The 25,624-nt window shown below is 55.8% G+C and overlaps 1 pseudogene; it reads left to right on the top strand.

The window, feature by feature from the left end:
• The first annotated feature begins 23,568 nt into the window (after positions 1-23,568).
• On the top strand, positions 23,569-24,489 carry LOC119505968 (annotated as a pseudogene).
• The last annotated feature ends 1,135 nt before the right edge of the window (positions 24,490-25,624 follow it).

Here is a 25,624-nt window from a genome sequence, read left to right as displayed (position 1 = left end):
ATAAAGGAATTCACAGACAGAAGGACCTGAGAGCAACTGAGTGACATTTTGAAAAGCAGCTGCAGCTAAGAGAGGACAAACCGCCCCAAAAGCAACATTTTGGAGAATGCCACTTGGAAACGCAGCTTGGGAGCAAGCAGATACCAGCCACGCTCCTTCCCAGCTAACAGAGGTTTTCCAGACACCATTGGCCATCCTCCAGTGAAGGTGCCTGATTGTTGATGTGCTACCTTGGACACTTTATGGCCTTATGACTGTAAATGTGTAACCAAATAAACCCCTTTATAAAAGCCAATCCATCTCTGGTATTTTGCATAATGGCAGCATTAGCAAACTGGAACAGTGACTAAGCCTGGGCACAATGCATTTTGTGCTTTTCCCAGCATATCTTCAAAACAGATTCTGAGAGTGGGCTTGCTGGGTCAGTTCTGATTCTCTGGGGCCTTGCATAAATGAACCACGCAGGCCAAGGACCTGGGTCTGGCTCCTTTTGCTCGACTTCTTAACATGAAATTCGTCTGCACCACTGCTTTAGCTGCAGTCGGCTGCTTTTCATCGTTCCATCACCCATCACTGACCGAGCCACTTTACCCACCCATTCTACTGCAGACAGATGTGTGTGCAGTTTCCATGGAGGGGCTGCTACAGACGATCCCCGTGGACATTCCTGTTGAGATGACCTGCTATCCAGGTGGAGGTTTCTCTAGGGTGAGGGCTCAGGTGTGGACTTCCTGGATTACCAGGTGTCTCCAGACTGAGCTCCCAGGTGGCTGTGCTGACCCACTCCACGGGCAGCAGGGGCCGCCCACCATCCCCGGCCTCACCAGCTGTGGATTTGTCGGACTGCTCAGTCTCCCCCACCCTCACGGTGGCATCTCGCTGTGAAAGTCATCCGCACCTCTCAGGTCGCTCCCGAGGCTCTCACCTTTCTGGCTGTTTTCCCCCGGAGCCTCTCCATGCAGCAGCGCCTCAGAGGTCCTCTGCACATTCTCTCAGGTGGATTGTCTTTATCTTATACGTTCTGTATGGAGCCTTTTATGGGCTATTTATAATGCAAATGCTTCCTCTGGCGTCTTGGGTTGTCTTTTCACTCCCTTTCATAAAACCCCTTTCTCCCCGATAATAATAGGGCAGATTTGGGCCCAGTCCCTAGACAAAAAACAAGTGTGGGATCTGGAATAAGGGGCAGTGGGGTAGAGCTGAGTGTGGTTTCCCTCCAGCCGCCCGGCGCGGAGCCGGCTTGCACCAGGTGCTCTCGGAGGCTTGCACCGCGGGCCGAGCACCTCCGGAGCCCGGTCTGGTGGTGAGCCTCGAGGCCCACATCACTTATAGATGCCTTGCTGGCAGCACAGCATAAATACTGCACTAAAGCTTCCATTTGTCCTTTGTGCTGTGCTTTCTGAACTTATGCAATATGAATTATGTTTTGTAACGGCCCCTCTGTTGGGGTCTTTGGGGAAAAGCAGGACAAATCAAATTGCACTCATTCCTAAAGGGACTCGACTTCAGTTCAAGGAAATACATTTAATCTGACATAGTTACTCCAACGATCTCTTGTGTTATCTTTTATTGAACACAAAATTGGCTCTGCCGGCCAAACCTTTGCACAGTGGACGTCCTCGCACTGAGGTGCCACAGCGTGGGAGGAGGGTCCAGGCCTCTGTGTGAACAGGTGGGGGCCGCTGACCCCAAATGGCACCTCCCCACGCGGGAGCACATCGGTGGGCAGGGTGGCCCCGTGGGCTCCAGTCACTCCTAGAGCAGTGCGCGTGGATGCCCTGGGAACCCTGGGGGGCCGAGGTGCATCGAAACCCTCTGCAGCCCCATACAACCAAGGATGGGGGTGCTGAGGCCATCCCTTATCTCCGAACGACGTCCAGATTCCCAAGGCTCTGCCGGACCCAGCCCTGGACATGGCAGGGGCAATGTCAGCCCCTCCGTCTCAGCTTCCTCATGTGCAAAGTGAGGGGTGAGGGCCAGCCCCCCAGGAGGCCCTGCTGGGAAGATAAAGCACCCCTCCTGAGACATGCCTACTCCATGTCGAGTGCAACGGAGGACCTCACCGGGCCCTAGCGGGGTCAAGAATGGCCCCAGCTCCACCTCCTGGAGCTCCCCAACAAAGAACCCCAAGCCTGGGGGGTGCCAAAAACAACAGGCATTGTCCCCTCCAGTGCCGGGGTCCAGGTGTGGGCAGGCTGCACTCCCTCAAAGGCTCTGGGGAGCCCCTCCTGCCCTCCCGGTCATCCTTGGCCCCTGGACCTGCACACACGTCGCTCCAGTCTCCACTTCCCTGTCTCCCCGCGGCCCTCCGCTATCCTCTCCTCACAAGGACATGAGCCGGGTTGGGTCAGGGCCCACCCCACTCTAGGAGGTCTCGTCTCAGCTAATTACGTCTGCAATGACCCTGTTTCCAAATAAGGCCACTTTCAGAGGTACCTGGAGAGGGGTAGGACTTCAACATACCTTTTTGGAGCACGCACTTCAACCCACAAGCGGCATCTGAGGCATCTGCAATCCTAAGGTCTGGGGGCCTGGGAAAGGCCATTGTGGTGGGGGTGAGGGCACAGATGGAGCCGACAGGGGACACAGGCCACACTGAGCTCAGACGGTGGCTGTGAAGGAGGAAGCTCAGTGTGTCCCCCACGTGTGTGTGTGTGTGTGATGTGTGTGAATTGTATGCATGTGAATCATTTGTGTGTGAAGTGTGTGTGACATGTGGATCATGTGCGAATGAATTGTGTGTATGTATTGAAGCATGTGTGAATTGTGTGTGTGAATTGCATGTGTGTGTGAATTGTGTGTGTGGATTGTGTGGATGTGTGTGACTCATGTGGATGTGTGTGAATCGTGTGTGTGTGTGAATTCTGTGTGTGATGTGCGTGTGGACTGCACGTGTCTGTGGCCGGCCTGCAGGAGAGCATGCCCACCTTGGGTGCTCTCCGTCTCTCTTCCTCGGTCCCCACGTGCTGTGCACCTGCTGAGAGTCTCACACACCTGCCAACTCTGGTTTCCTCGGCACCAGTGAGACTCATTCTGGCAAAGGCTGCAGAGTTCCGTGGGGGCTCGGGCTCTAAAGGGAAATGAACGTCCTCAGGGGCTTCCTCGAGTCCCACCTGGGAAGACCCCGCCACAGCACTGCCGCACAAGCTGGGCAGGGCACAGGGACGGCACTTCACAGCCCCCTCACCACCCTGGTGACCCACAAGCTTCTGCCCTGGGAGGACTCGTTTGCGGGTCCTCTCTGTGCATTGGGGTGCACCCGAGTCCCTCTGTCCTGGACGATGCGCCTCACAGGACACTCCCAGATGTGGTGACTTTCAGCAACACACGTGGAGCTCGCGGCTTCGGTGGGTCAGGAGCCTGGTCTTCCAGCTCAGCATCCAGGGGCCACAGGGAGGTGTTGGTGGGGACTGGTCTTCCTGAGGTTCTCCAGGCAAGAGGAACCTCCAGGCCTGCTCGGTGTGTGTTGGGGATTTGGGTCCTTGCTGGCCGTGGCGGGGGCTGCCCTCTGTCCCTTGCCTCATGGATCTCTCTGGGGATTGCTCAGAGCATGGTGGCTTCAGCAGAATGAGCGAGCGAAGGAAAGTGAGAAAAAGTGTCCACAAGACACACATCTGGGACCTAATCTCATAAGAGCATCCCATCACTTTTGCCACATTCTGCTCTAGAAGCGAGTCAAGAGGAGGGGATTGCCCAAGCGTGGGGACCAGGAGACATGGTTGGGGCCACGTTAGAAGGGCACCAACTGCACAATGGAAGAACAGTGCCAAGACCTCACCTCAGCACCCCCATCCTCAAACCTTCCAGAAGAAATGGACCCAGCACGGAGATGCATCAACTCATTGAGAAGCTCAGAACCTATTTCAAGGACCTCAACTACAGCAGTGATAGATTTGTCTCGGGCTCTGGTTTAATAAGAAAAATAACAGGACATGTAGACATGTACTTAGCTTGGCACATAAATAAGAATTATTTTATGGTTTTAATAATGTAGAAATGCAAGGCTGGTTCCCAAGTTGGCAAAGACCATGGACTTGGATGCCAAGGCAAGGCTGTATCGGGATGACTCCCAGCTCTGTGGGGCCCTGGCAGCTCTCCCTCGCCCAGAAACGCCGCTCGTCCTCCAGAGCATCCCTGGCGATTGCTTGCTTTTTAACTTGCAGTAAACGCAACCAAACTCCTCCTTACTCTTGTCCCACATTACAGCGGAGAGGACTGGACTCGCACCTACCAGAGGGAGCATCCAAGCAGGTTGCTCTGTGGTCCCCCAACATTCTTTCTTGCAAAGGCACAGATGTGACTTAGCAGGGGAAAGGCCATAGATCCCTAAGGTAAATGCAGGGTTTGAGGTGGGCTGTCCATTCTGGGGAGACAGAGGACCCAGGGGACAAGGCTGAGCAAGGAGCCATCTGCTCCAGGCATCCACTGAGCCCATTGAGCCCCTAAACACTGTGCCAGGCAAGGGTGGAAGCACCGAGGCTGCTCTCTGAGACTGACTCCAGTGGTGCCGATGGTGTCGAGGAGATGGCCAGTAACCAACCAACCAGCAAACCAACTAACCAAACAACCAAACAACTGACCAAACCACCCAGCCAACCAACTGACCAAACAACCAAACCAACCAAACAACCAACCAAACTAACCAAACAACCAAACAACTGACCAGACAACCAAACCAACCAGCCAACCAACTAAACCAACTGACCAACCGAACAACCAGCTGACCAATCGACCAATCAATGCGGCTTTAACTACAGGAGCTCAGACGGGGCTGAGGTGGCCAGAGGGCAGGAAGAGGGCTTGCCCAGTGCGGCGGTTGGGAATCCATCCAGCAGGCAACATGGGGGCTGAAGACTCAGGGAGGACAAGGAGGTGACCACACAGAGACCCAAGACACACGTCCAGTGGAGGGAATGCTGAAGTCCAGGGCCAGGGACTGGTAGGACTCAGTGTGGACCAGGGACAGAGAGGAGAGAGGGGAAAGGGATGCCAGAGTGGAGTGGCCGTGGAGGACCACAGGGGAAGCGGCTGGAGGGGGCATGAGGCGGGTGGGACAGCACGGAAGGGCCACCCTGAGCTGCTTACTCCTGTGACATGTGACGACACATCCTCGAACCCAGAACCCAGCTCTGGGCCAGGAGGAGCACTGCCCTTGGCCCGTGGAAGCCACATCCTGTCCAGTGCTGCTCCTGTGACCCATGGTGGCCATCCTCGCTTCGCCTGTGGTGCTGGCCTGGCTGCCCTCTGCCCTCCGCTCCGGCGTTGTCTGGTCTTGCCTTGTTCTGCTTTGCCCCCTCCAGCCCTGCCGCGCGGGGCCAACCACAGGAGCACAGCCCCTTGGCCCGGCTGCTTCCTCCGTCCGTCCCCTCCCTGCCCCATCCTTTCCAGCTCAGAAGTGTCACCGCTCGGCCACACTTTGCTTTTCTCGCAACATCACAGCAGTATGGAGGGTGTGGTGTGTCTTTGGCCCCCAGTGCTCACGCGTGACTTGAGGGGGAGCTCCCCGAGGTGTGTGCCTTCCCGTTGGTAGGGATAAGGCGGGGGGTGACCAGGGCCCCTTCACAGCCGCGGACAGGGTTGGGGGGGGCAGGCCCTCTCACCCAGGCCTGCGGGCCGGCACCTGCTCTGTTCGCCCTGACTGCCCACCCGGGGCCAGGCACAGGGAGCCCAAGACCGAGCCCCAGGTCACCCTCATTCTGGCTGCAGGGGAACTTGCTGATGCCAGGTGTGGGGGCATTGCCTGGGGCACAGAGCAGAGTGGGGTGCACAGGAGCCCCTGGGAACAGAGCAGAGTGGGGGGGAGGTGTGAGGAAATTGGTCTGCAGGGGCAGATAGAAACATCCAGAAAGACCACGTGTCTCCAAGAAGGGAAAGGACCCCTATTTGGGGCAGTGGCCCCCATCTCCTGTGTCGGCCGTGCCCTCTGTGCTCCTGCAAGGTGTTCCACGGGCTGCGAGCCCGGAAGGCTCTCCCGGGCTTCCCGTCGGATGGTCCCGCCCCACCATCTCCCCACCCGCCTGGAGACCCCCTCCTCAGGCTCCCTCACCAGGGCTGCCCTCTGTCCAGTGGCCGCGGCCCCCGGTGGCTGCAGAAGGAGGTGGACAAACAGACTGTTGGTCAGCACGGCCCGGCCTCTGGGCTGGACTCGCTGGGCCCTGGGTGCCAGCCTGGCTGCCACTTGGGGCGGCAGCTCGGGGAGCCCCAGCCCCTCACACTGGCCTGGGCCCCGAGGAGGGAACGGACGGCGCAGGTCCTCAGGGCCTGCCACTCTCACCAAAGCAGCACGGGGGGAAGGCGAGGCCGCGGGGAGGTTTACGGATCTCTGTCCCGTGTGCGGGAGGTTACAGCAGACGCCGCAACATCTCACAGCGGAGAGGAAATGCCCTGCGCCCTTCCCGGGCCACGGGGTCCCCAGAACACCTGGAAGGAATAACCTTTCCTCCGTGGGGGTCCGCGAGGGAGCAAGGGTCCTCCAGACACTCACCCACCTTTCCTCAGGATCACCCCAGCTTTGCCATCTCCCCTCTATGCCCAGCGAATGGCACAGAGGCCCCTCACCGCGCTGCACGGGGCCACCGGAGACGGCCGCTGCCAAGCCCAAGAGGCCGAGATTAGCCCGAGCGTCCAGCCGGGCTGCCGGGAAGAGACGGCCCCTCTCGATGGTGCCCAGCTCCGCGCTGCGGGAGGGACAGGCAGACGGATGGCACAACCCACGTGTGCCACATGCCACACGCCAGGATGGCTGCCCCAGAGCCCAGAGTGGGCGCATCTCTGACAGACACGTCTCCGTGAGGGACACTGTGCTCCTGGGCAGGAGAAAGGGTCACCCCTTCCGGGAGCATCTTCCGAGGAGCCGCCGAGCCCAAGCTCTTGGCCACGTGCTCGCACGTCAGTGTCGCACCCCAGCCCCGCCCCGGGGAGCAGACTCGCCCGTGGGACGCCGGGCCCTGGACACGGCTGCTGGGGAGCCCGGCTCGCCGGCGGTGGGTATGCGTCGTGAGAACCCGGGGTGCATGGCGGGTCCCCGGTTTGCTGTTTGCTCGCTGCCTGTGCTGTGGCCACACGGGGACCCCTGGGAGGGGGTTGAGCCCAGTCCCAGCTGCACCTAGGGGTCCAGCAGGAGCTTGCTTTCTGGATACACGGTGACCTGTCCTGGGGCTCCCTTCACATCCAGCCCCCACTGCACTCCGAGGTGGTGGTCACGTGTGGTGGAAGCCCGGAGAGATGGCTGGGAGGTGGAGGGTGCAAGACCCACTCCCCAAGTTTACCCCAGGAGAGCACGAGAGGATGCCCACCCCACTCTGTTCTGCACCTGAACTTGGGTTTGGGTGGGAGCTCGGAGAAGGCGAGCACTGGCCCGGTCCAGCGGCTCTCTGCGGGGTGATGGAGCCACCGCGGGCCGGCAGATTAACGGTGTGAGTTCACCGTGCAACACCCGGGCCCTGCTAATTGGAGTACATGCATTTTCCTATCTGTCACACGGGGCACTTGGAAACCTCTGTGGTCTTGTTTGTGACAGACAGACACAAATAGCATTTGGGGGCTGGCCAGGCAGCTCACTGTCACGCAAGCTGTCAGCGGCCGGTGCCGAGTGATGGCCGGAGTTAATTCTGGGAGCCGGTGGCTTCAGAGCTCAGTGTCCAGAGGGATCAAGTTTGGACTGATTGTTCCAAGGGCCTTCACTTTGGGGGGTCTTTGGAGGACTGCTAGTCGCGGCCGCACAGGGGTCCCTGCTCACCATCTGTGGGCACCATGCCAGGCGGGCCAGGGTCTCCTCCTGCTGTCCCTCTGTCCCCCAGAGAGTGGCAAAGGCCCATCAGCCTCTACGAGGCGCTCCCTCACGACTCCCCATCGACTGGCTCGTGAGATCGTCTCTGCCTTGGTAATTGCTGCTTTCTGTCTCACCCAGCACAGCCCACGGTGAAGAGCACCTGCACACGAGTGGAGAAGCACGTTCATCTGTGCAGACGAGCCGAGTCCCCGGAGAGGATGGCACACCACACCCCCATCCCAGCTCTGCAGGACGGGAAGCTGGGTCAGCCCCTGAGCCCAGGCCATGCCAGGACGAGTGTCCTGGGCCTGGAGAGAGCCCTGGCCTCACGGCATCATGTCAGGATAACAGCTGGACTTGAGCGTCCAGGAGGCCGGGCGGCAGTGGGGGGCCTGGCCAGGTCTGGGCTGTCGCAGCCCAAGCAACACGCAAGTAGCGGGCACGGGGGCACAGGAGGGGGGTGCCCGAACGCTCTGCAAGGTGGACCCTGCTGGGAGCTGGTCCACCGCCTGGGCCCGGGGGCAAGACCTGGCTAGACAGGTGTTCCTGGAGTGTGGGCACAGCGAGGGGCTGCAGGGCTTCTGGGTGCTGCATCTGCTCCAAGCCCTGCAGGCCGTTCCCTCCGTGCTGGCTGCATGGAGACGTGCTGGGAGGAGCAAGCTGGGGCCGTCCTGATTTTCCAGGGAGATGACATGGACCAGGCAGCCTCCTCCCCAGGCCTGGGAGGATGGGGTCACAGGGTGCTCACAGCTGAGGGGTCCCGGCAGCTCTCGGGTAGGGAGGCAGCTCCCTAAGGGTGGGCAGTGCACTTGAGCCCACGCCCTCAGTGGCCCACGCAGGACAAGGGCCCCTGCTCGGCCCCTTGGCCACTGGACACCTCACCGAGGGCAGATGTGGGTCGGTCACAGCCCCTGGGGAGGCGCTGGCTCACCGCACGCGCACAGCCGGAGGGGCCAGCCCGGGAGAGCAGGAGGCTCGGGGCGTCTCGGCTCTGCTGCGGCCAGCGACTGACGTCCCCGCGGAGCGAAGCCTCTTGGGTCTCTCAGCCATCACCTGGACGCTGTGGGTCCCATGGGGGTCTGCATATCCCGGGCCTGGGCCGCTTCCTGCTGGGACAGAGGGGGAAGTGGGGACACGGCCGCCCCCTCTGCCCAGCTCGGCCTCCAGCCGGCGCCCACGCTGCCCCTCGGCTGTGCCCGCGCCAGACAGCAGCCCACTCCCTGCGCCCCCTGCTCGCCGAGGCCGGCCACTGCCCTCACTCCACAGGACGCTGAGGCCTGGGGGGAGCAAGAGGGGAGGCCCCGCCTCTCCTGGGCAGACGTCTTGTGGACCCGCAAAAAACCGCCACAGACACATGCCAGCTCCGAGCTGGTGGTGACAAAAATGCATAAAACATAAGCATCAGTGACAAATCTTCAGATTCTTAGTTATAGAAAATAAGCGAAGGCACACTTCAGTGTCAGTTTTTCTAATGACCCGAATGTTTATATCACAGAGGATGAGCTCGCAGGCCCGAGAAGGTCTATTTGTCTGGCGAGATGAAAGCTGTGGAGCAAGGCAGCCAAGCCACCATCAACCGAAAAAGTTTGTAAAGGTGAGAAATGCGTGATTTATCCTCTCTCCACCCAGACACTGGCACTGGATGGCAATGCAGTGAGAAACCGAATAACAAATATCATCAGGGAAAAAACCAGGAACAAGAAACTACAGCCCATTTGTCCACATGCAAAATAAAATGCGAAAGTGAAATAAAAAGCATTCTAATGGGTACGGCTCCCAAGAATAGCTCTTGAAATCACACTTGTAATGAAAGTGTCTCACCGGCGAGATTATGGCACCAACAGGGAGGCTGAGCCGCCTAATTCCGCCTCCCCTTTTCAGGAGACTCGAGGCCGGGGGCCGCGGCCGGCTGAGCACCCAGGCCTGAGCCCTGCCCCAGCGGCTGCTCTTTCTGAGGCTCCAAGTGCATCTGGTTGTGTCCAAAGTGGCTGCCGGCCCCAGAAATAGCCCCTTCTCCATCCCCACCTGTTCCCGGCTGCGGTCGTCGTTGACTTGTCTAGTGGGGGGGAGTGGCGGCCGGTTGCTAAATCCTAGGCTCTCAGGATTGCTCGGAGGGTACCGGCGGCGGGGGCTCTTTCCCGGAGGCGAGGGCGAGGCGGGGGACTGGGCCCGGTCCCCGGCGGAGGCGTGCAAAGTATGGAGGGCGGCGAGAAAGGAACAGGCGGGACACCTTTCTTTTAGGATGAAGAAGCCAAGAGAGTTTATTAGGGGAGAGTACAAGCTTATATCGGGCGGTTTAGAGGGCGGGGTGGCTGTACGGGTTAAAGGCTTGGATTGGTTCTGAGAGGGCGTGAAGGTTGATTGAAAAGGTGCGGGAGTTGCTCCGGTAACGAAGAGGGTGGAGGGTACGGGTAAGGCACGGGGGTGGGGTTTTTCTCCGGCAAGCCCTCCCCAACGATTGTACTTTGGGGTGAGGAAATGGGGCCTGCCTCCGGCCTCACTTTCTCAGGCCTGGGGGGCTGTGGAGGGCGCTGTCACCCGTGCCCACCACCCTCCCCAGGGGCTGATCAGGCCCCCCAGCCCAGGCCCGCCAAGTCGAAGCACGTAATCAGTGTCCCGCACCCGGCATTATCTAATGGGATTCGGAGCCTTCCTAAAAGCCATTTTAAAATTTAAAATGTCCAACACTTCGTGAAGGAATGCCTGTGTAGCTCCAAGCAGGCCGCCTCGCCTCGCGGGCACACGTTCCACAGCAGACGCTGCCCAGGCCTTAGGGGCGAGCAAGCTGGGGCCTGGGGGCCACATCTCCAACTTGTGATCTGAATAGGGTGGCTGGATCTAGCAAAGGCAAGCAAATAAGCCAGAACGAAAAGACAGCACTCCCCATTAAATTAGAAAATCAGATGAACAACAAATCGCTTTTAAGCATAAGTATGTCCCAAATATCAAATGGGACATACTTATCCTAAAAAATCCTTTGTTGGTTGCGGTCGCAATTGATTCATCTGGGGGGGGGGGGTGGCGGCCGGTCGCTAAATCCTAGGCTCTCAGGATTGCTCGGAGGGTACCGGCGGCGGGGGGCTCTTTCCCGGAGGCGAGGGCGAGGCGGGGGACTTGGCCAGGTCCCCGGCGGAGGCGTGCAAAGTATGGAGGGCGGCGAGAAAGGAACAGGCGGGACACGTTTCTTTTTAGGGTGAAGAAACCAAGAGAGACATTTTATTAGGGGAGAGTACAAGCTTATAACGGGCGGTCTAGAGGGCGGGGTAGCTGTAGAGGTTAAAGGCTTGGATTGGTTCTGAGAGGGCGCGGAGGTTGGTTGTGGGGTGTTGCACAATGATTGGTGCATGCGCACTGGCAGTAGGGGACGTTGCATTGTAACGGAGGGGTTGAGTGATTAGACGAGGGAGGCGGTCTTACCCGGCAAGCTTCCTCCAACGGTTGGTTTTGGGTGAGGAATTGGGGCCTGCCTCCGGCCTCACCTTCTCAGGCCCGGGGGGCTGTGGAGGGCGCTGTCACCCGTACCCACTACCCTCCCCAGGGGTGGATCCAGTCCCCCGGCCCAGGCCCGCCAGGTTGAAGCATGTAATCAGTATCCCGCAGTTGGTTCCCTGAAATTCAAATTAAACCGGCCGCCTGTATTTTACCTGGTGACCCTAGATCTGAAGGCTGAGGAAAATCGAGGCATGAGGGCCAAAACTTGCTTCCAAGCTCATCTTGTCTTCCATTGCCTCTTTGCCCAGAACGGGCGTGGGGCACGGGCCCGGCCGGTCGTGAGCCCCGGGGGCAGAGGTGGCAGCACCCACCTGGCCTCCGGAGTCTCCAGCCAACCTGCAGGAATGGTTGCAGAGGCCGGCGCCCACCAGCTCGCCGCAGGGCCCCCGGCCGTGCCCCAACTCTCCCGGGCACATGCTCAGGCAGCAGCATGCACCGCCGTGGCGGGCCTTTTGTTTCCCGGGACGGTTTCTTTAAAATGTTTTTCAGACTCTGGGAGAACAGCTCAGGGGATGCAAAAGCATCCCACAGGGTTTCAGGAGCAGTGGCCATTTGTACACGAAGACCTGGAGGGTTTATCAGCCATCTCCGCAAGGTAACAAATGACCCCGACACCCAGAGGCCTAAATCTACAGCCAGCATTTGATCATCGCAGTTTCTCAGGGCTGGGATCCAGCACAGCCCAGCTGGTCGCTCCTGTCTCGGGACCTCTCTTGGGGTTGCAGACAAGAAGGGTAGAGGCTGGAGTCATTTGGCGCTCGGCTGCAGCTGGAAGACCCCGTCACATCCAAGCAGCCCTCTCATGAGCCAGGCAGGTGCTTTGGCTGTGGGGCCTCCCCACAGGGCTGCTTGAGCATCCTCACGACCCAGCGGCCAGCTGCCCTCGGCCAGCGATCCAGGGAGGATGTGGCTCCTCTCCCCTCGGAGCTCCTATGGGGTCTCACTTTTATTAATTGCATCTTACTGTATGTGGTAGTGTTTTGGGCAAAAAAAATGGCTGCAAGTACTGCCCTCTCTCTCCCTTCCCCTTTGCAACGCAACGTTGCAGCCACTCCTCTCACGGGGTAGGGTTTCCCTCCCCATTCCAGGGATCAGCAGAATGTGCTGGAAGGGCCTTTGTGCCAGCTCCAAGTCCTGGCCTCAGGAGGCCTTGACATTTCCTCATTCTCTTGGAACGCTCTGCAGAAGCCAAGGGAATGAGCCCAGACAAGCCAGCCTGGTGATGAGTGGCCACGTGCCCAGAACCAATCCCCAGGGATTCCAGCCACGGCAGACCTGCCTGAGAGCTTGGCCAGGACCCGCGTCTCCACCCACAGCCAAAATGCAAGGGGGCTCTGCAGGGAGCAGCAGAGACAACTGAGTCCAGGCCAAATCGCCAACGACAGAATCACCAGCTAGGTAAATGGTTGTCGTTTGAACCCACTAAACGTCAGGGTGGTTTGTTATGCAGCAGTAGCCAACAGATACTTTGCACTTTCACAGTTTGTTTTGTCTCTTCCTGAGCAGATGTGCTGTTTGGCTTCTCTCCGAATCCCCAGGGCCTGGAAATGTGGCCAACAAAACAGTGTCACGCATCCAAGGCTGCCCCATGTCTTCTTCCGGGCTCGTCATGCCCACCCACCCCAAACACCATCAAGTGTGCGAAGTGAAGTCAAGAGTGGGAGTTGCACTTACACACCCTCGGCCACCTGCCTAGAAGAAGGCGGTGCTCAGGCTCCAGCCCCACTTCCTGAGTGTGCAAAGCTTGAGGTGAATATAAATATCTCAGCATGGGCAGGAGGCTCCTTGTCTCACTCCCCCACCTCCTCTTTCATCCATACAAGCCTCAGATGCCTTCTCAAGAGGCCCTCGGCCACCCTGGCGTGAACACAGCCCCTCCCCCGCCTCCCACCTGGCCCTCCCCTCCGCACCTGCGGTGGGCAGCTGGCGACCTGCCCACCTGTCAGACGGGCCCTGCGACCTGCCACGGCCTGGTCCACGTCACTGCCACCGGCAGCCAACTCTGCATCCGCAGGCCTCGGCCCTTCCTTCTGTGGGCTTTTACCCCTTTTCCTATTAAACTGCGTTTATTAAAACCCAGCAGGAGAACACCATTGAGCAGGCCCTGAGCTGAGACCACCCGTGTGCTCCAACCCAGGGAGCCCTTCAGCTGCCCCGACCCCTCGCCACCAGCCAGGGAGAGCGGGTGAGGCCAGGCGGCCCCTCGCCCGAGTCTATCCCCGAGGTAGACAGGCTCCAGGGGCTGAGGTCAGCCACAGTGCCAGGCCACACAGGGGCCATTGCAGGGGTCTCGGGGCCAGGGTGGGTCCAGGGTGCATGCCCACACTGTGTGGAGGGGGGCTGGCAGAGTGGGCAGGAGAGAACCAGGGGCTCTTCCTTCACCCGGTCAGCAAGGAGCCCACAGCCAGCCCTTTGCCAGGTCCCGGAGCATCCCTGAAAGGACGGGGCTGGAAGTGACCTGGCTGCCCCGGTGCCCCATGGCCCCCGCCTCCAGGCCCAGGGCCCCGAGACCCGGCACACCAACTCCTAAAGCGCCGCCCAGCTCAGTGGTCCCCAGGGGCGTCCTTAGCAGCTTCCCCAGGTGTGAAGATGTGACGCAGCCTCGTCCGCTGCTGCCCGGCCCATGGCCCCTCTGCGGCCCCCGCACCCCGACAGTCCCAGGTGAGCCCCTCCTCTGCAGATGCCTCAGCCTCGGGGCCTTCACTGAGCACCTGCTGCCCACCTGCCACCCGCCAGGCCCAGAGATGAACTCGGGATGGGAAGGGGCAGTGCTGATGCCCAGGGCAGCCAGCAAGGGGCCCTGGAGGACAGGGCTCGCCCGGCCAGGCCGCCCGCCTGCTCCCACCCTCACCTCCTCTCCAGTTCCCTTGGGGAAGACCCCAGCACCAGCCCCAGCTCCAGCCCCTGCCCCTCGGCTTCTCCTCCCCTGCATCATCCCTGCCTGCTGTCAGCAACCCCTCAGAGGCCCCCTCCCTGCTGAGCCCCTCCCCGGCCCCCTGTCGCCCCCTCGCCCGGGAGAAACCGCCAGGCACTGAGCCCTAGCCGACCGGCTCACACACGTCTCGCCTTTCCTCTCACCCGGCTCGTGCCCCACCTGACCCGCCCAGTCCCTCGGCCTCTCCAGGGCTGACCTCAGTGGCTGGGAGAACATTCCAGAGCCCAGGAGACAGCCATTTTCACGGAAGACGGTTCTGACCACAAAAGCAGATCTGGAGTAAAATGTGGACAAACGCAAAGCTCATCCCGATTTCAAAGAAGAATCTGCAGACGTCCATGAAACTGCAGAGGGCACGAGCGAAGCGAGCGTGGCCTTCAGGTCCTCGCACACCCTGGGGTCTCAGGGGAGGCCCTGGAGGGTGAGCAGGAGCTGCCCCCGCCCGGCCCGGGTGCCTTCTGAGAGCCTTTTGCATTTTTGCTTGAAAAGCCCACACATTCACATGGAGTAGACATGACCAACCCTGTTTTACACCCAAGAAAACGGAAAACCACAGGCTAGCTGACTTCCAGAGCCACTGCCCAGAAACTCCTGCACAACGGAAGGGCCCTTAGATCCCAATATGTCTAGGGACATCCGTGGGTGACAAAGCCCCAGTGTCTGGGGGCAGCCTCCTCTGAGCCTGGCATTGAGACCCCCACCCAGGCGTCCGCTGGCGAGGGCCAGGGGCCCGGGGTCTGTGCGTGGGCCATTTCCAGCCACGGCAAAGACAGCGCTCTCCCCGGGTGCACCTGCCTCCAGCTCGGCCTGAGGGCTGGACACTTTGGCCGGGCTGGACGTGTGTCCCACAAGGTGCCCTCCTGGACACCCCTGAGCCTTCGTGTCTCCCCCAGACCCACCCCGGCCGGCTGGCTTAGGTCTGGCCCCACCACGGGCAGCTGCAACACAAGCGCCGCAAGGCCCCATGTGGCCCACATCTGTCTTCTCTAGCTTTATTTATTTTTTTATTAGGAGAGACAATGGAAAGGAATGAGAAAAAAAAAAGGGAAAGAGAAATAATAAGGAGATTCCGGAGATTAAAGGCACATGAGGGTGACAAAAAAAGCTATGACTTCGTCAAATTTTATTAATGGTTTGCCCATCTGCATCCCGACAATAATTAACTATACACAGCTGAAATTAGCTGATAGGAGTGGCTGTCCTGGGCAAGTCGAATGAGCTCCGATTATATCAATCGTTTTCAACCAGTGTCCCTGGTTATCAAACCATCAAATAAATTTGTCCGCTCTCTTCCTTTGGGGGGAGAAACTTTAATTATCCAGCCCTGGCGCGTGGCAGGTCATTAATAAAGCCAGTTATCAGGCGGCAGGTTCAGGGAGTTGCACTGTTATCCGTCTTTTATCTAAATAAACATTTGGGAAATGTCCTTAAAATTATTATAGATACTTTGCCGCTGCCCCACATGGAAACGTTTTCACGGAAGCCGCTGCGTCCAGCACAAGGCATGAGGCGCCCCAGCCCGCCCGCCACTCCGCTCGCGCCTAGTGGGGCCGGGGTCCCCGAGTCGGACTGCACCGTGATGGATCTCAGCGACCTGCAAATGCAGATAAGGGGGCCGTCGCCACATGGGCTGGTTCTCCTTAATGTATATTTCCTCAGCCTTTCGGTTATGTATGCATTCTTTATTTCCATGCCACATACATCAATGACAAACGGAAGAATCGAAGAGCTGGGAATAACACAGAACAGGCCCTTGGGTTTCCTTCCTCGCCAGAGCTGCTCTTATTGAAGGGATACTAAACAATCATTGTATTCCATGTCCAAGAAAGTAACGGTTATCCTGAAAAGGCCTTCAAGACCCACCTCCTGGCACGATGATACACGCATCGCACATTGTGGTTCTGTTGTGAGCCCGTTGTCGGCTCTCCCATGTTCCAGGCAGGGTTTACACAAACCAAAGGTAAGGGCAGGTGCAAAGACCCATCCCTGTTTGGACTGTTTCTCTAGATGGTCTAAGCAGGTGCTGTTGGGGTGTGCGGGTAGGTACCCCACTGCCAGACACCCCGTGCTGCTAGCCTGGCACAACGACCAGCAGAGAGCACCACTCAGAAAACAGCCATGGAACGAATAGAATTATAGAATGAAAAGTCAAAACACCAAGCTTTATCAAATAACATCTGAAGGAAGAGCATCAGGGACCCCTAGAATGTGTTTCTCTTCTTCTGTTGCCCTCTCCCTGGTTCTCTCAGTGGTTTTCTGCACACCCAGGTGAAGTCCACAGAAGTGGAAGGAAAACATAGCAGCCGAGACATTTATCAAATGGAACATGCCCCGGTGCCCCAGGCTGGAGATTTCCGAGGGGAAAGAGGGTCTGCCAGTGACTCAGATGGCCCAAAGCAGGTTCACACCAGCAGGGAAGCTCCACGGCCAGCGGGGTGGAGAGAAGGCAATGCTGGAGCACGTGCTTGTCTCTCCTTCGCAGAAATAGCAAAGGAGAAGCAAATTCTCAGCACAGACTTTACAACACTGAGACTTCTGTGGGACTTGTGGAGACGTGCTGATGGCGACACCTGCACCCAGGAATTTAAACACCCCACAGGGCGAGGAGTGGGCAGGACAAGACAGCCCGATGCCGAAACTCCACCTGGAGCAGCCTCGAGTCTGGTGGATGGTCATGGGGAGCAGCGTTTTGACAATCATCCAACAGAATGGAGATGGCAACAATCCAGGACCAGGACAGACAGATGGACCCAGGACCAGGACGGAGGATGGACCCAAGACCAGGACGGACACCACTGTGTTGGGCCTGTGGCTGCTTCATTTTGTTTTCTTCTCTTATTTTCTAACCCAGGCTCTCGGAGCTGGGCAGATTCAATCATTGGTATTGATCCCTCTGGCTATTGACCAGCAATCAGACTGTAAATCACCCAAGTAGATTGTCCAGGATCAAAACATAAGATCATTGCACAAAAAACAGAGTGCACGAGGCATTCCTGAGATCTGGGTTGTTTGCTTGTTTGTTTTGCCTCCTTTTGGTAGGTTTTTACTGCACAAGAATCAGGACTTTGTTCTGTAGTTATTTCTTGCTACTTCAGGACATTCAATGATTGTCATGCAGTCCCACCGAGACCTACAACAGCTGCGGGAATCTCATTATTTCATTTAAAGCCGGGTTCCCCTGGCACCCAGCCCACCCTTTGGTGCTGTGTTGGGTCTGGGCATCCAAGCCGTGTTGTGTTTGCTTCAAACAAGAGCCTTCAGCCCTTTGAAAGGCACATGGCACCAGGGGGCCCTGCATCCAGAGCCCCAACCCTCGGGCTCAACCTGCCCTGAGCCACACACCCGTAGGCAGCAACCCCCCTCCCACCTGCTCCCTGAGCTCTACAGGGTGGCAGTTTCCATCCCGCAAGCTCCTTGTGAGGAAAGCTGCAGGGTCTGCAGGCGAGAACACTCCCCATCACAAGCAGTTCTTCTCCCGGGAAGGGAGAAAACCCGGCTTCCAGGTGGAGACAATTCCATCTTCCTTCCCTTGAGGCTGAAGCCCCCAAACCCCACCCAGCTCCAACCTAAACATATATGTTGCATCTCATTAACTAACTCATGAATAATTCAATGGGTTCTGGGCATGGCCAGGCAGGAAGAGCCGTGAGTTCCCTGAGAAGTGCTCCCGGCCCGGCTCCGGCGAGCCAGCAAGGAGCCCTGGTGTAGGTCACTGCCAAGAGCTCTAGAACACAGACCACCGATGGTGCATCCACACTGTCAGGTTCTGAAACATTTTCCTGCAAATCCTGACTGCCACACTCACTCACCGCCACCCCTCAGGCTAATGGTGCATCAGAAGGCAGCTTGGGGCAATTCAAGTAAATCTGAGCTTTGTATGCCAATAGTTTCAGATGTTTTGTTTGACTTTGGATTGACTTTCTCCTCCAAGACCACTGCCAGCTCTAGCATTCCATGGCTCCCTCAACACCAGGAATGACTCCTAAAGGTCTAGTTCCCTCTCCATCATCCACTAAACAAACGCTTACATCTTGGAAATTAAAAAAAAATCAAAGGAGAGTGATGCCTTCTGCAGCAGTTTACAACTCACTTTCCCTCATTTTAAGCTGGTAATTAGAACCTCCGCTTGCTGATAAAGAGGCACTAGAATTTTAGCCCCAAGCCCCTCTCCTAAAGGGCCCTGGGCTCCAGGGCAGGGTCTGGGGGTGGGGCCTGGAAACAGGGCTCAGAGAGGACTCAGCCCGTGGCTGCAGGGGACACACACAGGTCCTGTTGGAACAGGGTGGGAGGCAGAGCCCAAACTCCACCACCTCAGAGGCGTCTGGGGGGCTCCGGGCTGCTGCTGGCCTGGGATAGGAGGAAACCCGAGGCCAGCAGCGAAGGTGGAACTGGACCAAGCTCTGGAGCTTGGGGCTGACGAGGAGCACCCAGGCGACTGAGTCCCCGAGAGGCAGAGGCCCACGCTGCCTCCCCCAGCTGCCAGGAGGAATCTCACCTCCCCATTCCACAGGGCAAGTCGCCCCCACACTGCCTCAGAGTCCCTGCTCCAACGTCCCCTCCTCAAAGAAGCCTGAGGCACAAGACAGCTTCATCTGCACGGACATGGAGACCCTTTTCATCACAGCTTCAGAATCAGATGGATACAGGTGCAGGTCAGGGAGGGACCCACCCAGGATCCGAGGGCAGACGTGGACGGAGCGTGGCGGAGAAGCAGGAGTCTCCAGCAGGGCTGGACAGATGCCCCCTGTCTGCTCCTGGCACCAGAACCCACCGAAATCCTCATGTGGAGGGAGCGGCAGGCTCCACAGCCAAACCACACTGATGACCTCACTGCGTCCTTAATCCACAGCTACGGAGGTTCACTCACTGGTGAAGGTTTGGCCGACACGTGGAGTCTATTAATGCAGTATGTGCAGCTCAGCTACCCAAAGTGGTGACCCCAAACCCCCCGTGGCTGCTGAGCACAGGACGCGTGGCTGGTCCAAACTGAGAGGCACTGCACTTCAAAGAACTCGTACAACAAAAAAGAGATCATTAATAATTTAATTTTATATTAAGTACATGTTGAATGATAATATTTTGGATATATTGGGTTAAATAAAATACATCATTAAAATTAATTTCTCCCATTTTTTTTTTCACTAAAACCACATGTGCGCCTGGCCTGACTCCTCCCGGCGAGCTGCACACCCCCCCAGGGGCGCCAGCCGAGGTGGGCAGAGGTGGTGGTGGGAAGGAGGAGAATGGGGTTGAGCGCGCGGGGTCGTCCACACACGTGTTGCCTCCCCCTGATTCTGACAGCCTTAGAGGGACGGCCGCTGGGCACGGGCAGCGCACAGGCCTGCGTAAGTGAGTGTCAGCACAATTCTCTAGGAGGCGAGTGGAAACGGGTGGGGACAGGCTGTCCAGGTGACCTGCCTGGACTGACACCTGTGGCCCAGAAGGCACCTGGGAAGACGAGACGCCCGGCCCGTCAGGCGGCAACAGCATCGACACCGATTCCTCCACGCAGAGTGAACCGGAGGGGAAGGCCGGAGACCTGGGCTTGCCGTGTCTGGCTGGAGGGTGTTCGGAAACGTCTCTCGCCCGGCACCTGTATTCCAGGTGAGCATCCTGCACCTGTGTTTCTGCTGCAACAAGTGCAAGGAGGGGACTCACTCACTCAGGGCACAGATGAGCTCTGACCCCAGGACTTGGTGATTCAAGGGCACAATGACCCGTGTCAGCAACACGTGGGGAAGGGGTGCGGATGACCTTCACAGCCACTGCCGCTGGACATCTGGTCAGTCGCCCGCCGCTGGGACAGGCAGCGAGACCAAGACCCAGACGTGGGAGCGCTCTGTCTATCTGCGGACAGAAGTGAGATGCCCCTTGCACTTTGGACACAGCCCCTTTTGGTGAGAGGGAACTATTTCCACTCTTCATAGACTTCTGTCTTCCAAATAATGCTCCTTTTTTCAAATTAACTCAACTTAAAATTACAGATGCATATGAATTGCGAGCAAGTGTACTTCTGCTCTGGGCTTTACCTGCTATAGCCTGGCATTTACATGTTTATGTTTAAAGAGTTTGCTGTGTTCCTGGGCGAATCATTTCTTATTTTGCAATTATAACGGCTCTGCCCACTGCACGCTGTCTTCGGTGGTTATATAATTAAAAGAGCAGGGACTTCTCTTCTCTTGGCTGCACAAGGTGAAAAATGTTAGCCATTTCCACACTTCAGAGACCCAGCGGTTACAAGCATTAAAAATTACTTAAAACATAAATTTATGGCATTGTGTTCACAATAGATTGTGTTGTTGTAAATGAATTGCACTGTAAATTGCTGTTTTAAATTAAAATATAGCATATTAGCAATGGCAAGAGTGTAATATAGAAGGAAGTAATGTTTCATATAATTGTCCCCAAAAGCCCATCCCTCTGAGAAGTGATGGCAAAGAACATGCCAGAAGCAGCTACTGCTGACTGGCTGCTTGGCCCGTTTGCAGCCCGTCCCGTGGCTCCCTGCTTTCCTCTCCCTCCCTCCAACTCTGCCCCCCACATTCCTAAGGATGATTAAGTCTCAACTCTGGGACACTCTGACGGGGGCAGTGGACGTACAAAGTGGACAAGACCCAGCCCTTCCCTCGGACAACGTTGTGGGGGCTCACTGGGGACCCGGCACCATGTGGGCAGACAAGGGGGAAGGGACGGTGACAGAGATGCAGAAAGGACACCAGCCGAGCGACAACGAGTGGGGGCAAGAATGTTTAAGGACACACGGGACAGATGGGAACGTGGTTGTTCCGAGTCAGCAGGTTGTTGAGACCGACGGGAACCCAGGCTCTTGGCATTAGGAGGGATTCCACGGGACCCCTCTCAGTCCCCTTGTTCTCTGTGGATATTTCCATCGGCGAAGAACCCACCGTTGCGTGACACATCCCCTTCCATCTGGGGCAGACTCAAGTCTTCTCCCAGCTAAACCACCTGAAGGTCGTGTATCCAACTTGACGCACCTGGCACATCTAGATCAAATCTCCAGGCGGGATCCAGGAGGAGATCTGCGGTACCGGCTGGGGCCGGGGACCCGGGCCACGCATGGCAGAGATTGCCAGGGCGCTGGGGGCCGAGGGGAGAGGGTGCTGGGGGCCAGGCCATGAGCAGGTGAAAGAAGGAGGAATGAGGTTGCCCTAACCAAGGGCATTTATAAAACTGGGGCTGGATTAAAAAAGCGATGCAGCCTCTTTGGAGGTTGGTGAGCAATGGAGTAAAGCAATGCTGGCAACGTTTCAGAAAGATTCATTTATCAATGGGAGGATGACCTGGAGATGGGGGGGATGGACTCAGAGAACCTCCAACGACGCAGATGCTCGCAGGCTGGTGACCCCGAGGTCATCTGGTCGACTGAGGCCCAGGCTAACAGCTCCTGCCAAGAGGCTGCGTGAGTCTCCTGCCCACAGTGGCCTCGCCCAGCATCTGAGGACACCCCAAGCCCCCTTCAGCCTAAACAGCCCCAGCGTCCTGTCCTCCGGCCATGCCCTGTCCTGGGGGCTTCAGCACACATCAGTCCAGAAATTCAGATGTAGATGATGCAAAAAGCTCATTTACTCATTCACAAATTCCACAAACACCTATTTGGCAACTAATCAATGCCAGACGCTACCAGGCACCAAGGTTACAGAAGGGCATTTGGTTGTGGCCCTCAGAAAGCCTCAGTTGAGCAAAGAGAAAAATACGAGTGAAACATGCATGCAAGAAAAGAGCAGGTAAGCCAGGACTGGAGTCTGCACAGGGGCAGGTCCACAGTAGAAAAATCATCCCACAGTCAGCAGATTGTTTCAAAAGCTTCAATAGGGGAAGGCATCCTTGGATGTGATCTTAAAAATCGTGCGGGAAGACAGGAGCAGAAAAGATTTTTCCCGCAGACACAGGGGCCAAGGCCCAGTGGGAATGGGCTCACACAGTTGGGCGTGGGGATCAGAGGGTCTGGGGTGTGGTGGGGGCTGGTCCAGAGGGCACTTACGCACTCAGAGGTCAGGCCGTGGCAACTGGCCAGGGGTGGATCTTGATGGCGAGGGCACTGGTGGCCGTTTACAGAGTGTGGCCGAGCTTCAGGCAGCTGGTTTAATCCTCAGCAGGAGGGAGAACCCCAGGTTTACAGATGCATAAACAGCGTTCAGAGAGGGGAAGCAACTTGCTCGTGGCTGGACTGGAGCTCAAACCAAGGCCTGCCCTGCTTCCAAAGCTCACATTCCCAACGGCTGCGGTCCTGTCCCCTCGCCCAGAGCCCCGTGCTTGGAAATCACAGCTCGTTCTCAGCAATTGGAGCCTCTGAAGCATTTCCACCTCAAGTTCTCTGACCAGGCTTGATTTTAGATCATTTTGGAAGCCAAGGGAAGGCAGTGCTGGAAGGCTAGAGACAGGAGCCCAGGAGATGAGGGGGGTGTGCTGCAGCAGTAAACGCAAGCTCACAGAAGGCGTGAAGTCACTGGGGAGATGGGGATACCGAGAGAGCAGCTCTACGTCAAGAAACTTGGGAGGGAGAGCTGAGAGCAAGGAGTTAAAGATGTCAACTAGGAGTCCCACGTCCACGGTTTTGAGCTAAATAAAGATGGGGACAGAACAGTTTGAAAGAGAGGTAATGCATTTGCTATTTGTGGCATCTGTAAGGCATCAGGGTGCGCTAAGTGGGTCTGGACTCGGGAAAGGTCTAAATTGAAGATGACGACATAACCTGCATGGGTGAAGATTGCCCACAGAAAAGGGAAAGAAAGATAAGAGAATAGAGCCCCGGGAGACAGTGACTGGGACTTTGCAGATGAGAAGCTCCAAGGAAACAATTGCAAAAAGAAGCCTCGTGGTAGCAGGTGGCAGGTTCTGGGAGATAGTGTGGAGGGTTCTGTCCTGAGAACGCAGGAGGAGAGAGACGCAAGAACTGCAGCCAAACCAACGGGAAATCAAGGGCAGCAATTCCAGAGGACGTCACAGTCGGTGTTTGGAAGGCAGGAACTTTTGCCAAAACAGTTCCAGTGGAGTGGTCCTTATTCCTCACCCACAAATAATGCAGAAGTGAGATACATCAGTGAGTTAAAAATGAGAGCCGGTCAAGGGCAGCTACCGGAAGTCTGCGGTGATGGGAGACTCAGTTCCCACAACTGTCTCCAGAAGAGAGAACCTAAAAGACCACAACAATGGGTGAAATTGGGGAAGATATCATACAGCTACCAGCTGACCCAGATGGCATTGCAGTATCTTTTGCCTGAATGCTTAGCAGTTTACAGCAAAACATATTTGGTATGGGGAGGAAAAAACACAAGGCGCTTTGTTATTATTCCAAAAATTGTATCAGGTTTAAAAATATCCGTCATGAAGAACGTTCTTAAGCAACTTGATGGATTCAGAAGCCCATGAAAAGAGGCCACCTATCAAAACATCTTAAAACAAGATAGATCACCTCAATATTACAAATGTTTACAAAATGAAGCAGTACTTGTGTGGCTGCTGTGCAGCTTTCAGCAATACAGCAGCTGCTTTTCCTATAAGAAGATCCTCTTTCAGCAACAGCTCTACGGAATCAAACCCCGGGGTGCAGTGCTTCAGCTGAGGAGCGATGCGTTCCAAAGCCTGCATTGTGGACTCCTTCCCCGTTAATGCAGAAGACAGCTACACGGGCTCTTACGTTTGGGCTATGTGAGGATTTTACTTGCCTTCTCTGTCAGCGTGTCAGCGCCCCAGAGTTTGTAACTCGTTGTGTGGCTACTTGCAGAGATATCAGAAGCAATTTTCACTCCATTTGAAAGAGTTCAAACACTGCTTCCAGACCACGAGCATCATGGCAAATTTACAAACACTTGTCAGGCTTTCAGGGCACTGAAATCCCATGGAATTGGACAGTATCATTGAGGCTTGGTGCCCATTCTTTTCTGTAATGGACTCAGCAGGGTCCTTTTCCTTGGCCCTCCAGGTCCATTAAGGAGTTACTTGCCCACTGCAACGACTCAGTGCTCATTTGGTTAATGATTTCCTCTGTGGAGGGCTGTTGGGTGCTATGTTGGGATTCTTGTGTTTTCCACTTAATGCTGTAGAGGCTCACGTGCAGTCTCAGATTGGTGGGGAATTTCAACCTTTCTCCAAGGTTTTCTAAAAGATCTGGTGGGAATGGGATAGGAAACTGACAAACCTTTTCAGAGGTGCCCATCTGCATTACCATCGGCCCCTTATACCTTGGGGCATAATCAGTGCTGATTTACGAGTTCATGTGAAAGGCTATACGAAAGAGTCATTAGTCAGGTACCACTTGTCAATCAAATAGACGTGAGAAGAATGCCGTTTGGCCTGGTTCTTAATTGGCCACATACCAGTTGGTATCATAAGTCCAGGGAACAGGGAACTATGCTGCAAACTGTTTTCTCTAAGTACAAATAACAACAAAATAAAAGACTGCAATAAGAAAATTAAAGTTATTCTTTAAAAAAAAATCATTACCAAGAGCTTTAGGCTAATGGTCTGATTAACAACTGTCTATCTGATGGCCTTTGACAAGAAATCTACTAGTCAAGAAGTTCTTTTCCCCAAACACTCTAACCTTCTGTATTGAAGCGTAAATGGCCACGACCAGCCAGAGAAGAGGCTTTCAGAAACCCATGACCTCCTAGGCTTATTTGGGTTACTCCATTTCTTGCTTCTCTGCTCTTCAGAGGAGTTGCAAAGGAAAGTCTTCATTAAACTTGAGCACATACATGTTGGAACATAGCAAAACAGGGAAGAAAAATGGCTTATTGGGTATAGGCTTCTCATGATAACTGGCTTACATTAGTTTTCAAAATAAGGACCTACTGAGATATTATCCTGTTTCTATTTAGATATGATAAAGTCAAGAAGCTAATGTAAGATCCCGTTTTGCTTTCTGAGTTTGAAAGTTTTCCATTTCATTCTGAATGTGACCTTAAACCCTTCAAAAATAGTCTTCTATTGATTTAATTTATTTTATTCCCAAAAGATAAGGGATTTAAATATTGTTACAGGACTTGATCCTGTTGAGAAGTTTCATATTAATCACATATAGATCAAACTCTGTTTAGCTATGTTGCTTTGACTTGGTACCAAGAGGCTTTGGTGTTTTTTTTTTTTTTTAACTTGAGTAGTTTTATCATATTTAAGTAGTGTCCTGTTCCCTTGGAATGTGCCTTAAAACAAAAACACTTCCATAAATTTTTATTTTGGAAGTCTATTAATAAGAGCCCAGTTTTGTTTTGTTTTTTTTCTGGTTTCTAAATGTTACAAGAGGAGAAAACCTCGAGACAGCTTCCACCCCCACAGTGTAAGCTGTCTTTTTACGTCACTCTTGGAAATAGAGGCTTTTAGGATTTTGACATTTTGGGAACCCAAGTTTACAACTGTATCATTAAAATAATGAGAGTTTGAAAACATAAGATTTATTTGAAGAG

The sequence above is a fragment of the Choloepus didactylus genome, chromosome 11, assembly GCF_015220235.1.
Source record: "Choloepus didactylus isolate mChoDid1 chromosome 11, mChoDid1.pri, whole genome shotgun sequence".
Lineage (NCBI taxonomy): Eukaryota > Metazoa > Chordata > Mammalia > Pilosa > Megalonychidae > Choloepus > Choloepus didactylus.
Note: the sequence above shows the minus strand (reverse complement) of the source record. Positions and strands in the feature narration are given on the sequence as shown.